A 14,603-nucleotide genomic window follows, 5' to 3' on the forward strand; every position below is an offset into this window, starting at 1 on the left:
TTTTTTTGAAATATTATTTTAATTAACCATAATTTGCTAACTATATGGTTAGTGCAATTTTAATTATACTATCTGATAATTTAAATCAGTAATGGAGTCAGAATTTCACGTTTAAGGTGAAAATAATGTCTATAAAATAATCATATTAAGATGAAGATAATTAATATTTGTTTCTTTCTAACTTGACTTAAATTAATCATGCTTAGTAGCCAAAATAGGAGATTTGCTAAATTCTACCGGACAATAATAGTATTGGTACAATCATGTTTCCTTTTCTGGGTCGGTGGTCGAGATATGCATATGCCTCACGTGCTCATCAACTGTTCAATTTAAAAATGGTATAAACCAATATCTTATTGCCACTATTATTATTATTATTATCATTATTTTCCTCGTTTACTTGACTCACTCATGTTAACTTTATGATGCAGTACCCAAAAATAATCACAAGTAAATTGTGATTGTAGTGTGGGAGATTTGCCTAGTCAAATTCCAATGGTGGTATTGAGACTAGTGGGAGACTTTACTAGAATTAGGTGCACGCACATGAGGCACCTGGCCTTCTCTCCTCTTGTTTGGTAAAAGAGAAAGAAAAGAAAGAAAGAAAGAAGAGCAATAAATGATTTAAAGAGCAGAGAAATGTACAAATCCATTCAATTCCCTTCTCTCCTCTTGTTTTCCTCTTACCATACCATGAACTGATGATGGGAAAAGAAAAATTATTTTTCCTTCCTCTTTCCCTCTTACCAAACACAATAATGTACAACTCATTGCTTTAATTTTTGCAGCTAGACAAGATGGTTAGTTAGGATAGTTGAAGATTAGATGAAAGTAATGAAGAGAGGATGAAGCACTTGCTTTAAGAGGATACAACGCATATTGTCCATAGGAGCAAAAAGCAAAGAAAGTGCGGAGATGTTAGGAGTATATAAATATATTGGTCAATACCATGCAAGAAGATATACACATCAAATTTCAAGAATGGTAGGTGTAATTTGCTCTAAACCTAAAAAAGAATACTGTATACGATGAAGGAACAGAAGACCAGAAGTCTATGACAATAGCATTATACATGACAATGTGTTTCATGTGCATTTTCATCTAAGAAAAATTAATACCATCTACCTCTATAAATAGACCTTCCTAAACATTTGGGAAACTCGCACTCTTTTTGTATAATTTCTCCTCTTCTTTTTCTATCCTGGGATCATTCATTATTATCAAGTCCCAATAGTCTCCAAACAATGGTTGGACCAGCAATAGTGACAGAAAAGAGGGTTGCAGCAACTTCCCCATCAAAAGATGAGTTGATTGCTTTCATTCAATCGGTCATTTTGAATGAACAACAAGAAGAAATGGGGCCATTTTACGTGCTGGATTTGGGTGTTGTTAGGTCCCTCTTGGACACATGGACCTTTAACCTTCCCATGGTTCAACCATTCTATGCAGTCAAGTGCAACCCCGACCCTGCTTTCCTCAAAGAAATGGCAGCTCTGGGCACCGGCTTTGATTGTGCAAGCCGTGCTGAGATTCAAACCATTTTGTCTCTAGGGGTTTCACCTGATCGAATCGTTTTCGCAAACACATGCAAACCTGAGTCTCACGTCAAGTATGCCGCTAAAGTTGGTGTTAACTTGACTACTTTTGATTCAGTATGTGAACTTGAAAAGATAAAGAAATGGCATCCAAAATGTGCCCTGTTGATGCGAATCAAAGTTCCGGAAACCAGTGGTGCAGCATTTCTGTTCGGTTCCAAATTCGGTGCACTCCCTGAGGAAATCGTTCCCCTTCTCCAAGCTGCTCAAGCTGCAGAGCTCAAAGTTGTTGGTGTCTCATTCCACATTGGTAGTAGAGCCATTAACTACCATGCATTCGAAGAAGCAATATTAGCAGCTAAAACAACATTTGAAACAGCAGCTCAACTTGGCCTTCCTAAAATGCATATTCTAAACATTGGTGGAGGTTTCACATCCGGTCCAAAGTTTACTGAAGCAGCCTCAGCTGTGAAAGTTGCTCTGAAAAAGTATTTTCCTACCGGGCCTACTACTGGCTTAAAACTTATGGCAGAACCTGGTCGTTTCTTTGCTAACGAGCCTTTCACATTAGCAACAAGCATTCTAGGGAAGCGAATTAGGAATGAGATTAAAGAGTATTGGATTAACGATGGGATGTCGGGGTCTATGAACTATTTGAAGTATGACCATGACGATGTGATTTGCACTCCTCTTGCCAACTTTGGCAACAACGACGTCATAACATGCAAAGGGCTTGAGACATCCGATTCCACAGTTTTTGGACCAACATGTGATCCGGCTGATACCGTTTTGGAGGTTTACCCGCTTCCAGATCTACAAGTTAATGATTGGTTGGTCTTCCACAACATGGGCGCTTATACCTCTTCTCGTGGGAATGATTTCAATGGGTTCAAAACATCAGCCATTCCAACTTACCTGGCAAACTCTGATAAAATTAGTTAATCCAAGAAAAGGAAATGCAGAAGTGCTTTGGCTTTGCTAGCTCCTATAAATCACCATGGTTGTCGTGTCTCGTTCAATAAGGGATCAGATTAGCTTATGTTGGTTTTGTAACAACTGAGTTCGTTGTTCTCTTTCCCCTATGGAAGTTTAAGAATGCTTCATGATTGTCTATGGCTTTCTGTTATGGTTAAATCAAAACAGAAGTATCAAGCACGCAGAGAAGAAAAACAAACATAATAAAACAGAGGGACTTGGTTAATATCGATCATAGCATTAACTGAAGAGTGATACATGAATATATACATGAAATACATGGTTAACACTTGTACAAAACTACCAAGTGTTTAACATAAGATTAAGATAAGCATACAATGCTTATACGTTCAAGGACATGTAGCAGCAACATAGACTCTGGCTTATCAAACCAGTACAACGAAGCAAAATGAACACTTGTCCAATACTAAGTTAAACAGAAAACAACACTCAAAGCTAGTTTTATTTCAACACTTTCTGAAATAGAAATAATATGTGAATTCATTTTTCTTGTTATAATAAGAAAGAAACAGTTGATTGATTAAAGTTATATTGAAGTTTCCATATTAGTGTGGATCCTTAGTTTTCTAATACTGTTCAACCGTCTAAATTATCATTAGGAAAAATCATCTGCAGAATCATCCTGGCGATCCTTTAATTTAAACGCCCAAAAACAGTTTGTACCATCCCCACAACTGCACGAGGTTAGTACAATGTCCCCCAACACATAATCCGGAAGGGAACATACCAGGATACCAAGATATACATTTTCCATATTAATAACCATATATATTTCTCCACGATGCACAAAAAGGAACAGAACCTAGCCAGGAACATGCTTTTCACCATGTTAAGCTGCTGTACAGACAACCTTCCTTAGTAGGTCAATCCGTTGCTTGGCTAACTTGTGGCTCATTGTGTGTTCATGACTTGACCATTGCCTTGATAATGTTTGAGATGGTTGTTATGTTTGTGTGCGCCATGGTATATTTGGTTGCTGTTCAGATTTCTAACTGGCAGGCAGGCAAGGAACTGTGGATTAAGCACGGGGGGAGCTATGCAACTACTGTGGTCTTGTTTTATTGTGCAGCGGTACGTGACGTTTATGATTTCAGTTAACTGTTTTGGTGGCCGTAATTTTTTGTATGTTGGGACTACGACGTTCGTGGGCAACTGATCTTGTGCCTATGCAGGTTGGCTATATTTGCAGGCTGTACCTACCAGGGAGTGACCTTGAGCCGATATATTCTAGCAGGAAGTACATAGGCTTAAAATATCTGTGTTTTTCACAGGGGAAACTCTCCTATTATCAACGACAATTATAATTTAAAATGAAAAAACTCAACCCGCTGCTTCAATTGCAGCTCTCAGAATCTTATCCATGGCAGATGGCACAGTTTATGGCTCTTGCACCCACTTAAAAGTCGTCATGTGAGTCGCTTCCCATGAGAAGTTATTCAAGTCAATTGAAATTTTATAAAGACAAAAAAAAAACCCAGAAATAACTTTTGATCATACATAAAGGGTCATTAACTGTTCTTGTATTTTTTCCCGGGGTTGGTTTCCACGTATCACAGCCGCATTTTGCTACCTCAGCAAGTGATCGTTTAAACCCTTCCAGCCAACCCACCAAGGCATTCCTGCATGGCTCCCGAGCTTGTCTCTCCCGAGGGTCGATCAACCTTAACCCATCAAAACCCAACAAGCCATCACACGTATCTAATGTAACACGCCAATAGTAGGATTTGAGTTTGAGTTTGAGGTAACATACTCTTTGATTGTGTTGGTGGGAGAAGGCTATGGTGTTCACTGGTATGCCAATTTTAACATTTAAATAAAATTTATGATTATTATATTCATTATGTAATATACATAAATTTTGTACTTCTGAAAATATTTTTTAAGTTCAAAAATAGATAATAGATTAGAAGCAATGACATGCACAGATATATATCTCAATTTTTTCATTGTGAAGTATGAATAATTGAATATTAATTTGAGTGACACATATATATATCGACCTTTCTAATGAAAATTTTTAAATGCATCTTTGACCAGAGTGTTTTTCTTTTAAGAGGTAAAAATGTTAAATAAAAAAAGTTATCTAATCCTTGCCATTAGGCTGTTCCTTTTCTAACTTCACTAATTAAATCACGTTTTTGAAATGGCTGGAGATTTGCTAAATTCTGCTGGACGGCATTGGGATTATTAATTAATTAATTAATTAGTAGGAGATTTGCTGAGGGTTTCCTTTTTGTGGCAGGTGCCCCACCTGGTCATTGTATCTATATTCAATTTGAAATTGGTATAACCTATATCTTATTGCCATTATTTTTTTCCTATCTTTAACTTCAATTAATCTTATTTTTCTATGATACAGTAGCCAAAGTAATCAGAGCAAATCATGGTAATCGTATGCCGGCCAGATTTGCTACTTAAAATTCTGTTGGACAATGGTGGTATTGAGATTGGTGGAAGATTTGCTGCATGCACATGTAAAACCTGGCCTGCATAGTATCCCAAACCCTAAACCCTAATAATTAGAATTGTTTATAATTGAGTTGTGGTACTACAAAGCCCGCGTGTAATACGTGTTGTCGGCAAGAGAAGAAAAAAAGATAAAGCACGTGTTATTACCACACTTTCCTTTTACTATGTTTTCAATAATTATATCTGATCACAATCATAAAATTTTACAAAAATTTATAAGAATATTATTAATATTCTGTATTCATAAATGATAAATTTTTATACAATTTATAATTGTGATGGGGATATTTATAAAAAATATAATAAAAAATTATACTAGTTTTGAAAAAAAAATTCAATAAATATTTACAACTCATACTTCAACTTATAATTTTTGAATTATCATTACGCTTCATTTTGGGTTTTTGTTTTTTTCTTCATTGTTCACCCTTGTTAGACTTACCATTGCCTTGAGGCTTTGGAGACTTGATGATGATCCCATGAATCATGATTCAAAAGAGAGAAAAGAGACTATTATTAACATAAAAGAGAGTTTAAGTAAGAGAATCACCTGCGAAGATTATATTTTTTGGTATGAGTTAGCCTTATTCTTCTTCGAAAGTCTATATATATAAAAATATCTTATAAAAAGTAAATGAAAACTCTTTATTTGTTAAAATTTGGATTGATTAGTGTTTTTGTCATTTACTGTGAAAACTTTAATTATTGATACGAGCCAGCCTCTCTTTTGTCTTGTCATTCATATATGTTAAACAGCTTATGAAAAGTAAATTGTTAAAGTTTCGATTGATTATTGTTTTTATCATTTACTTTTTGTTAATTTGTCTTTTACTTTTTAAAAAGTTATTACAAAATTAAAAAAAACAATATGATAATTGATTTGAAATTAACAAATAATTCATATATAATTTTAATTATAATATAATTAATTTATATAGAAATAGAATCATTCAAACTTTTTTTCTTTTTTTCCTTTTAAAAATTAAAATAAATAATAAAAAAATCAACCAGACAATAGAAAATTTTAAATTAGAACGAAAAATTCAAGGGCTAATTAAATCTAGGTCGATAGAGTCAAAAAAAGGATGGTTGGAGTTAACACTAGGCATCAGGCAGTCAAATTGAACTATGCAATCATTGGTTTTATCTGCATCCTATTACATTACATTCTGTACAGCATTTTCCACAAAAAAAAAAGATATACATTCAAAGAACAAAGTGGCTAAAAGGTTAACTAGCTAGGTGGACAGTATGGTTGAGCATGATTAGCATTTTTTCTTATAATAATAAAAATAAAAATAATATTCTTTCATTATAAATAGTTTACAATAAAATAGTATACCAAATTTATGAAGAGTACAAAAAATTCATACATCCACTTACAATTCACGCTACAATTCATTTATTGTTGGCATCTTTTTTTTTTTAATTTATGCATTAATTATTTGTATTAGATATAAATATTTTAAATAACTCTTTAGCTTAACTATTTAGATCTATAAAAAATGTACCTTGTATATATATAGTTATCATCTGTTGAAATCGATTCCAGCTCGATCATAAAATTTATAAATTTTTACCCTATTGTATATGATGATACAAAACACTTCGTTGAAAATTAGATGAAGGGCTTGCTTAAAGAAGGGTTGATCTTTTTCTTGAGATAAGATCCAGAAAGGGCACAACACGTACTGTCTAAAGGAGAGAAAAGCAAAAGCAAGTGCAGATGTTTGGAGTATATTAAACATTGGTCAATAACGTGTAAGAAGATTTGTTGAGAGAAAAAAAAAAACATGTAAAAAGATTTGGAAAAGACTAAGGTATACAATGAAGTAAAAAGGAAGACAAACACGTTCTAAAATGGCAACATTACATGAAAAACATTGTCTTTGTTCCTTATACTATGCATCATCAGATATATCCTACTTCACTTTCACATTGCATAGCTCTGTAACATAAAATGTCTACCTAAACCTCACTTTCCCTTAATGGCGTGCGGTCTTTATTAACAATGTGTTTAGTGTGCGTTATATTTTTGTAATGAAATTCTCATATATACATATATATATATATATATATATCGCATATGAGTATTTAGTTTATTAATTGATGTATGATCTCTATGACTAAATAATAAATACAAATCCCCTTTCCTCAATTATAAAAAAAAAATCAATATTTATCTCTATAAATAGGTTCTCCTAATCATTTGGGAAACTCGCACTCTTTCATATAATTTCTCTTCCTCCTTTTTCTATCGAGGGATCATTCATTATTATCAAGTCCCAAATAGTCTCCAAATAATGGTTGGTCCAGCAATGGTGACAGAAAAAAGGGTCGCAGCAGCACCCTTATCAAAAGATGAGTTGATTGCTTTCATTCAATGGATCATTTTGAATGAACAACGAGAAGAGATGGGGCCATTTTACGTGCTAGATTTGGGTGTTGTCAGGTCCCTCTTGGACACATGGACCTTTAACCTTCCCATGGTTCAACCATTCTATGCTGTCAAGTGCAACCCAACCCTGCTCTACTCAAAGAAATGGCGGCTCTTGGCACCAGCTTTGATTGTGCAAGCCGTGCTGAGATTCAAACCATTTTGTCTCTAGGAGTTTCACCTGATCGAATCGTTTTCGCAAACACATGCAAACCTGAGTCTCACATCAAGTATGCTGCTAAAGTTGGTGTTAACTTGGCTACTTTTGATTCAAAATGTGAACTTGAGAAGATTAAAAAATGGCACCCAAAATGTGCCCTGTTGATGCGAATCCAAGTCCCGGAGACCAGTGGTGCAGCATTTCTGTTCGGTTCCAAATTCGGTGCACTCCCTGAGGAAATCGTCCCTCTTCTGCAAGCTGCTCAAGCTGCAGAGCTCAAGGTTGTTGGTGTCTCATTCCACATTGGTAGCAGAGCCATTAACTACCATGCATTCGAAGAAGCATAATTTGCAGCTAAAACAACATTTGAAACTGCAGCTCAACTTGGCCTTCCTAAAATGCATATTGTAGACATTGGTGGAGGTTTCACATCCGGTCCAAAGTTTACTGAAGCAGCCTCAGCCGTGAAAGTTGCTCTGCAAAAGTATTTTCCTAATGGGCATGCTTCTGGCTTAAAAATTATGGCAGAGCCTGGTCGTTTCTTTGCTAACGAGCCGTTCACATTAGCAACAAGCATTATAGGGAAGCGAATTAGGAATGAGATTAAAGAGTATTGGATTAACGATGGAATGTCGGGGTCTATGAATTATTTAAAGTATGGCCATGATGACGTGATTTGCACTCCTCTTGCCAACTATGGCAGCAACGACGTTATAACATGCGAAGGACTTAAGACATCCGATTCCACAGTGTTTGGACCAACATGTGATCCGTATGATACGGTTTTGGAGGGTTACCCGCTTCCAGATCTACAAGTTAATGATTGGCTGGTCTTCCACAACATGGGCGCTTACACCTCTTCTCGTGGGAATGATTTCAATGGGTTCAAAACATCAGCCATTCCAACTTACCTTGCGAACTCTGGTAAAAGTTAATCCCTGAAAAAGAAATGCAAAAGTGGTTTGGCTTTGCTAGCTCCTATATATAAATCACCATGGTTGTCGTGACTCGTTCAATAAGTGATCAGATTAGCTTATGTTGGTTTTTGTAGCAAATGATGTTCTTGTCCTATGAAAGTTTAAAACTGCTCCATGATTGTCTATGGCTTTCTGAAATAGAAATAATAGGGGAATTCATTGTACTTGATTGTCATAAAAAAAAAATAACAGTTGATTGATTAAAGTTGTATTGAAGTTTCCATATTAGTGTGGATCTTTTCTTTCAGAAACTTGATTATATTAATAAGGTTGAACCATTGATGTAATGAGCTAAAATAATACGTTATCTCAACACACTTAAAAAATATGCTACCTGGAAGGTATTCTGCAGAACCATCGTGGTGATCCCTTAAACACCTGAAACCAGTGCATGTACCATCCCCACAACCACAAGAGGCTAGCACAACCTCCCCCAACACATAATCCATGCCGGGATAACAAGATATCATTTTCCTCATTAACAACCATATTTCAGGACAATACACAAAAAGCAACTCTGGTCAGGAACATGCCTTTTCACCTTGTTAAGCTGCTGTTACATGCTTGGATTGAAGTTCCCCATTACTAACCCAGATGAGTTCCTGCTCTTGCTGCACCCTTTCCTTAGCAAGGCAATCCGCTGCTTCATTGGCAGCTCTCGTGATCTGAGATATCCTCTAGTCAATAGAAAATTAATAAAGACTAAAAAATAAAAAACCTTGAAATAACTTTTAATCATACAAAAAGGGTAATTAATTACTGTTTTTGTACTTTATCTGTATCATTAATACAACATCGCCCCTAATTATCTACTCTTTAAGCAAAGTTGATTTTCTTCTTAATTCATAATTATTTTAATGTCATTCATTATCAAGATAAACAGCAAAAGAAGCTACACAACAATTATATAGAAGAAAAATCAAGTGATCATTAAGTTAACGTCATTCATTCATATTGATCAAGGAAAAAAGAAAAAGAAAAAGCCTGATATTGTTGCTAATGTGCACCAGTTGGCCATGCAGTTCCCATTGAGTTCTTCCTGATGGGGTTGGTTTCCACAGATCACAACTGCATTTTGCTACCTCATCAAGTAATGGTTTCAAACCCCTTCCAGCCCAACAAGCCATCAAAACCCGTGCAGATATTGAAATTTGACCAAGAGTTAACCATCTGGAAGCTTTATTAAATTTTACTCGTATCCAAGAAGTAGGATTTGAGTTTGAGGTACCATATTCTTTAATTGTGTTGGTGGGAGAAAGTTTTAGTACTCATTGATACTTTAATTTTGATTTTTAAATTTATTTTATAATAAATCCAAATGCCGTACACATAAAAATATTTTTTAAATTCAAAAATAAGATAATGAATTTAGAAGCAATGAAATGTCATATAAATATATATCTCAACTTCTTTATTTCAAGATATGAATAGTTGAATACCTGAGTAGAGCGCTTTCAGTGATGACAAATGTCTTTGTATTCGGCATAGCTCTACTGTCAACTATATCCCATGGTTAAGACAGCTTGTTCGTACCCTGCTCTGCATTTTTGTTGTCCTTGTTTATGTCACTTCTGAGATTTCTTTTCATTCCAACACGTTTGTGACATGCTTGGCGTTCTCTGTTTTTATACAGAATACTCAATATAGTATTTGCTCTATAATTATAAGCAGTTGTGTAACCACCATCGAAAGGCTAAACCCACTACATTGTTTTTTAGTGATTAATACAAATATTTTGTTTATATTGTCAGATTCTATGTAATATGACTAGACAACCTATATGGTAGCTAAAGCTATGACACTCGCCTGTGTTTGTAAACCTCTGTACAGCTTCGGCTGATCCTCCCTGCTTAATATAATGTTTTAATGAAATATCACATTAGTTAAAAAGAAACGTTAATGATTCCAAACCGTAGAAGCTATCTAATTATTACCATTAATTTTTATTGCCTTTTCTAACGTCACTAAATCACGTTTTTAAAATGGTCTAGTAGGCAAAAGAATTGAGTAAATCGTGATTATGCTGCGGAAGATTTGCTAAATTTTGTTGGATGGCATTGGGATTAATTAATTAATTAATTAATTAGTGGGAGATTTGCTAAGGTTTTCCCTTTTTGTGGCAGGTGCATGATCAGATGCATGCACATCTCGCGACCCTACCTGCTCAGTAACTTTATTCAATTTGACAATGGTACAACTTGTTTCCTTTTTTTTCTCCAATCTTTAACTTCACTTAATCGTGTTTTTATATGATGCAGTAGCCAAAAGTAATCGGAGCAAATCATGATCATCGTGTGGCAGATTTGCTGCATGCAATTGTAGCTTTAAATCCTAAACCCTAACAATTAAAAACATAAGTGAAAACTCTTTATTTATTAAAGTTTCCATTGAATTGTGTTTTTGTTATTTGCTTTTTGTCCATTTGTCTTTTGTTTTTTTTAGTATTATAAAATAAAAGAAACAAAAACAATATCATAATTGATTTGAAATAAATAAATAATTAAAAGAGAAAATGACTAAAAATAATTCTCTTGATAAAGACGATTTTAGAAATAACCATCAAAATAAATTTAAATATTTTTAATCAAAGTTAACCATGAGATGATAAAAATATTCTTAAAACTATTTCAAATAAATTAAATATTCTCAAGTTTTCTTTCCCACCGTTTATTTGCTATACTCCCCATTTTGCTATGCTTTTTATTTTTCTCTACTGTCATCGTGCCAAATCGTCATTGATTTAGACACCAAAGAGTATAATATGAAAAGCAATAACATATTTTTGGATTATTAGTTTACATTCACAAAACTTTCTATCATCGATCTACAGATCAAAAAGCATGACATGGTAAGTAACAATAGGTTCTTGGGTTTATTGGTGTTGAGTTTTTCAATAATTCAAGTTTAATATGCCTTAACATGTAATAAAATGATTCATGCCTTGGCGTATAACATCAGCAGGAAAAAGAAAGTTTTGGCATGTAACATCTAGTACCAAACCTTTGACGTTCTGGATGTGTAACATCTTCTACTTCAGCTTTGATGCGTGTAACATTTGATATTGAAGCTTTAACTTTGACATGTAATATTTGCTGTTAAAGTTTTGGTATGTAACATCTTTTGTTTTGACTTTAGTATGTAACATCTGATGTTGAAGTTTTGATCTTGGTATGTAACATTTGGTATCGAAGCTTTGACGTCCTTGACATGTAACATCTTCTACTTTAGCTTTGATGCGTGAAACATCTAGTGTTGAAGCTTTAACCTTATCATGTAATATTTGCTATTAAAGTTTTAATGTGCAACATATTTTGTTTTAGCTTTGGGGTGTAACATCTAGTGATGAAGCTTTCGCCTCAATGTGTAATATTTCGTGCTGAAGCTTTAATCTTGTCATGTAACATTTGCAGCTGAAGTTTTAGTGTGTAACATCTTCTATTGAAGCGTGTAACATCTATTTAGGTTTGCAGTGTTTTTTTATTTTTTTATTATTAAATATGGCATGTAACTCGCTCATTTATATTTCACTGTAATATAAACTCTTGGAATTAAAATGTACAATAAGTTTTTTTTCAAATGTAACAATATTTTTTTAAATATAGCATGTAATAATAACATTTTAAAAACATAACGTGTAACTTATTCTTTATTATTGTATTTCATTGAGATACAAACTCTTGAAGCTAAACATTTTTACTATAAATATAGAAGTTTAAAATCAAAAAGGAATTCAACATGACAATGAATATGTATTGAAAAATTATTCAACAAATTAAATGGATTTGGATGAAAAGATATTATCCAAAATTCTCTAATTTGGATAATTAAGTTTTTAATTATTTTAATTATTTTTTTAGTAAAAAAAATTAAAATATATTGGTATTATAAAGAAAAGAGAGAGAAATCAAATCCATCATAGCAAAATTGAAAATTAACATATTAAAACTTAATTTTGCTAATGTTAATACACTTTTCAAGGCTCCCTATGAATAAAGTACAACTTACCCATAATATGGAAAATGGCAACAAAAGCAATGAAACCAATGCTCATGACAAACACGACATTTGGAGAGATCTTGAACCCTGTTCTATAATCGGTGTAAAACTAAAGCATAGTCCTAACAACCCCTTCAGAGGTCGCACTGTTTGTGGTTATTCTCTTCCTCATACTTGCAATTGTGGTTGCACTTTTTCTTAGTGGAGTTATTCTAGTTATAATTTTTGAATAGACTCAAATTTTATATTGTGTAATTTGAATATAAAGAGATTTTTTTAAGGATAATTTTGTCCAAAAATCTTTTCTTTTAACTAAAATCAATCAAAATTAAAAAGATGGTTATTTTTTAAAACAATTTATTTTTGAACGGTAAAAAAAAATCATCCTTAATTAAAATATAACATAATTATAATATAATTAATTTATAAAGTGGTAGAATCATTCAAACGCTCTTTTTGCTTTTTATTTTGTTTTTAAAAATTAAAATAAATAATAAAAAAATCAACTAGACAATAAAAAAAATTAAATTAGAACAAAAAATTCAAAGCCTAAATCTAGGTCAATAGACTATATATATATATATATATATATATATATATAAAATCGGTTGTAGTTACCACTAGCCATCAATAATACTATCATTGTTGTTATCTGCATCCCATGACACACCGTATAGTATTTGCCATATATAAAATATATTCATTCAAAGAACATATTGACTAATTATCTTCTTCTTTTGTTTTTTTTATTAATTATTTTTAACCTAAATATTATTTATTTATTTTATATAACATAATATTAATGTTACATATTGACATATATTTCATCAGATGTTAGCATAATATAATAGTATGATACGATATTTTTATCCTACACGTCAGCATCATATGAGTGTTACGTGAGTATAATTTTATTAATGATAGTTAATTAATTTTTAATTATAAAAATTTATATTTTAAAAAAAATATATAAAAATTTAATTAAATATAATAAAAAATAAAAATTTATTTTAATTTTTAAATAATTTAAGAACTTTTTAAAACATTATATCACAAAAGAATATATAATTTTTCTTCAACCTCCTTTTCTTCCTTCCTCTTTGCCTTTTACAGAATATAGTAAGTACAACTGATTGCTTAAACTTTGATGCTCGACAAAGTGGTCAAAGACAGATATTGGGAGATCTACTAGATTTCCAAAATTTGAGCTGTTGAAAATTAGGTGAAGTGGTTGCTTTAGGAAGGGTTGATCTTTGTCTTGAGATAGGATCCAGAGAGGACACAACACATTGTCTAAAGGAGAGAAAACCGGGGCCATTTTACGTGCTAGATTTGGGTGTTGTCAGGTCCCTCTTGGACGCATGGATTCTTAACCTTCCCATGGTCTGATTAACTGACAACATGGTAGCTGGTTCTGTCATAGGATGATACTACAGTTTTCCCTGGGATATTTGTAACACCAGGGAGCTGATTCCTACTGATTTTTCCACTGAATGCTGATATGCTTCCGGGTATATATATATATATATTTTGAAGATATATTTCTGGGTATATAGCAAACGTTGGGGCTGATTCTTTCTAGTGGGATTAAATCTGATAGTTTTTCTTGCCTTCCTTTGTTCTATACGGAGCACAAGCCGTGGTGGGGAATATGTCTTTCATGTGCTGGCTGTGCTACTACCATATAAAGGTCCTTTTTGTATACATATTTGATTAAATTGAAATCTTATAAAGCCTTTCAAAAACAAAATTGCCATTCATTATCAAGATAAAGAGATAAGAAGCTACAAACAATTATAAACAAGACAAATCAAGTGATCATTAAGTTAATGTCATTCATTCATATTGATCGACCAAAAAAGAAAATGACAATAGAAAAAGCCTGATATTGTTGCTAATGTGCACCCGTTGGCCTTGGCCATGTAGTTCCCACTGAGTTCTTCCTGATGGGGTTGGTTTCCACTTATCACAACTGCATTTAGCTACCTCATCAAGAAATTTTCCAACCCCTTCCAACCCAACAAGCCATTCTT

At 33.1% G+C, this 14,603-nt stretch overlaps 2 pseudogenes; both read left to right on the forward strand.

The window, feature by feature from the left end:
- Positions 1 to 1,181: 1,181 nt before the first annotated feature.
- On the forward strand, positions 1,182 to 2,704 carry LOC110415475 (ornithine decarboxylase pseudogene; annotated as a pseudogene).
- Positions 2,705 to 7,318: 4,614 nt separating this feature from the next.
- On the forward strand, positions 7,319 to 8,532 carry LOC110415705 (ornithine decarboxylase pseudogene; annotated as a pseudogene).
- Positions 8,533 to 14,603: the final 6,071 nt, after the last annotated feature.

Source organism: Theobroma umbraticum, unplaced genomic scaffold (assembly GCF_002168275.2).
Source record: "Theobroma umbraticum cultivar Fairchild unplaced genomic scaffold, ASM216827v3 scaffold_147.0, whole genome shotgun sequence".
Classification (NCBI taxonomy): Eukaryota; Viridiplantae; Streptophyta; class Magnoliopsida; order Malvales; family Malvaceae; genus Theobroma; species Theobroma umbraticum.